General features: G+C 46.4%; 1 pseudogene; it reads left to right on the plus strand.

The window, feature by feature from the left end:
* Positions 1–297: 297 nt before the first annotated feature.
* On the plus strand, positions 298–1391 carry LOC100071783 (cerebral cavernous malformations 2 protein pseudogene; annotated as a pseudogene).
* Positions 1392–3033: the final 1642 nt, after the last annotated feature.

Consider the following 3033-nt stretch of genomic DNA (forward strand, 5'->3'; position numbering starts at 1 on the left):
CCAGAAATAGATTAAATCTGCATACCTAAAATAAGGTTAAAGACAAAGGTGTACTGAACTCCTAAAATGTGGACTTTTTAACTTTATAAGCTACCCAACATGCCAGCTGCCATCGACTGCCTTTTGTATATAAGAGCTGTAAAAACAGCTCTTCTTACAATAAAGTCCAAGGTCCTCCTCTCTGTGACTAGAATAAAACATTGAATTAAGACATAGCTAATGCATTAAAATTTGATGAATAAAACTCACACTTAATTTCGCTCAATTTTGACTTGGAGCTGCACGTGGCAAGCAAGCATGAAGGGCGAGGAGTCTGGAATTTTGTCTCCATTTAAATGAGCATTCCTAAAAGGAGGAGAGATAAAAGCCCAGAAAAAGGTGAGAGGAAGGCGGCCTCTGTACCCTCTCCTTGCCTGAGCGTGTGGAGCCCAAGAGACAGCTGAGCAACAATATTGAGGTGAGGTACTTAGGTCTGTTAACTACATCCCAGGACACCTGAATGCTTCCAGTAGGAACGAAATCCTGCACTCCATAGATGATGCAAAGACAGCACACCAGCTTCCCGGCACTTGCCCCAGCAGCGCGATGCTCTGATCAGACTGTCTGCCCACCACGTCAAGCTGGCCTGGAAGGATGGGAAGGACACCATCTCAGGGTTCCCACCCATGACATTGCCTCCGTCTCCTACTTCCGAGATGACGCCTTGCACCTAGTGGTCCTGCAGACAGCCCAGGACCCTGGCACTACCCCAGCCAGAGTCTGCGCGGAAAGTTCCAGATGCCTCACGGTAGGCTCCCTGCCCGCCAGTAGAGGGGGCCGTGGAGGCGAGCTGCCTGGTGGTCCTGGCCGTGGACAACCAGGCGGCTGCTGAAGAGCTGTGCTTCCAGCTCAGCCAAGCCTTCCAGATTGTTTCCACGGAGTCCACCATCAACTTTCTGGGCAGAGTAATATTTGATGGGGCCTCAACACCCATCCACCACCCTTTGCAAGAAGAGACTGGTTCTCCCACAAAAGGGGACATTAAGGAACCCTATGATACAGAAGCCAGCACTTTCTCCTTCCCTGAGCAGGCCGAGTCCAGCCCTAGTCCTTCTGTTTGCAGATGTCGCCTTACGCCCAGAATGTCAGCGAGAGCGCCTTAAGCGCCACAGCCCTGGAGCTGCCGCCTACGTGCTGACGGTGCACACCAACCTCTCGTGGCAGGAGACACCGGAAGATGCTGCACAAGTACCGCTAACGGGCCTAGTCCGCGAGTTCCGCATCCACCTGCGGCAGCTTTGCAGGAACAGCTCCAAATTTCTGCTCCTGGGTCTGTGGCCAAGGACAGCCAGCACTTTGAGAACTTCCTGGAGACCCTCTGGGTGAGGATGGATGCAGCATCATCCCGGTAAGGGCAGGGCCTGGCTGTCTTGCTGTTCCCACCCACTCCCTTCATCATCATCCAGCCTTTTTTTTTTTAGGAAGATTAGCCCTGAGCCAACATCTGCCACCAATCCTCCTCTTTTTGACGAGGAAGCGTGGCGCTGAACTAACATCCGTGCCCATCCTCCTCTACTTTATACGTGGGACGCCTACTACAGCATGGCTTGCTAAGCAGTGCTGTGCTCGCACCCGGGATTTGAACTTGCGAACCCTGGGCCACCAAAGCGGAACCTGCGAACTTAACCGCTGCACCACTGGGCTGGTCCCTCATCCAGCCTTCTTGGGAAGAGGTTCCCTAGACCTGTCTGCATCTGCTCTTCCCCTTCCTGGCTGAGGGCTCCGCAAGGGACTCCGGTCACGGGTGGCCCTCTACTGTGAAGGAGCAGGTATATATCAAGAAACAGTATATCCAGCAAGATAAAATGATAACTCATTTATCATATTTGCCAAAAATATCCAGATATTTTCATTTCCTGCTACGTTGACTGAAATGTTTTTTCTTCTGCCACCTCCTTATAGTAATCCTTTCTTATTACTCACATTCTCTATACAATATTTTGCAAACATACAAGGCAACACTTTTTAAGCCATTCATTTGTTCAAGAAGAATTCGTTGAATGCCAACTATGTGTGAAGATGGGTTCATTTAAAATAATTTTCTGATATTCCCATAGGTAATGTCACAACTCTAGAGAAATATATATATTTTGTTGACTTGTTCATTGCCTAACAATTTAGATATTGGCTGTGCAAATTCTTTATTCCTGAGCTAATTAACAAGAAGTCAATGAGATTCTTAAAATGCAGGATTTTTTTGTGGGAGTACAGGGGTGATGTTACAGAGAGAGCTTCCTGACTGCATGAAAAATGATTATACTAGTTTAGACATTGCATAAGTTAGTACACAAATGAGAGAAGGTCCAAATCAGTCTATCGAGTCATGAAATAGTCCACTGAACTATTTAACTAAACACTTTAGAGTTGGCTTCAGTCTGTGGGAACAGAGGAAATTCAGAGTGGAGTAGGCATAAAGTGCATGTACTCTTCTTTACTGACATTCCTTTCTAAGGCAGAAAATTCATGATAATCTATCATCAACTTGGAGGAAAGGCTTGTATTGATCCTTTCATTAAAATCGACCAGGATATTTTTCCTCTCTACAATCAAGTCAAATGGTTTTTTTGAAAAGGCAAAGCTGTCATGCCCAATGGGCACCTGGCCAGTTCCTGTCCACAAAGGGCCTTCTGCAGAATTTTCCAAATCTCCCCAGAGGTGATAAGGTCATGGCTGGGGAGCAATGACAGATAAATGAATCCATAACAAGGCTCCAAACTCCTCTATCTGTACTCAGCACGCCTAGAAAATTATGTAAGTCATCATTCCCTCTAACACAGCACATTCTCGGTCTCATCTTGCTATTCACCTGGACCAGCAATTCCCCAGATTGGTCAGTTCTAAAGGGATAGAAAGCTGAGAAAAACTCTTAGTCTTTTCAATTTATCCACAATTGTTGGTTCTTCTTCTGCTAATATTTTCGGTAGATAATTATCTTCCGCTCTGGATATGTTTCTTTCACGTTGAATATATATATATAGGAGCTAAGGACCTTGT

This window comes from Equus caballus, chromosome 10 (assembly GCF_041296265.1).
Source record: "Equus caballus isolate H_3958 breed thoroughbred chromosome 10, TB-T2T, whole genome shotgun sequence".
Lineage (NCBI taxonomy): Eukaryota > Metazoa > Chordata > Mammalia > Perissodactyla > Equidae > Equus > Equus caballus.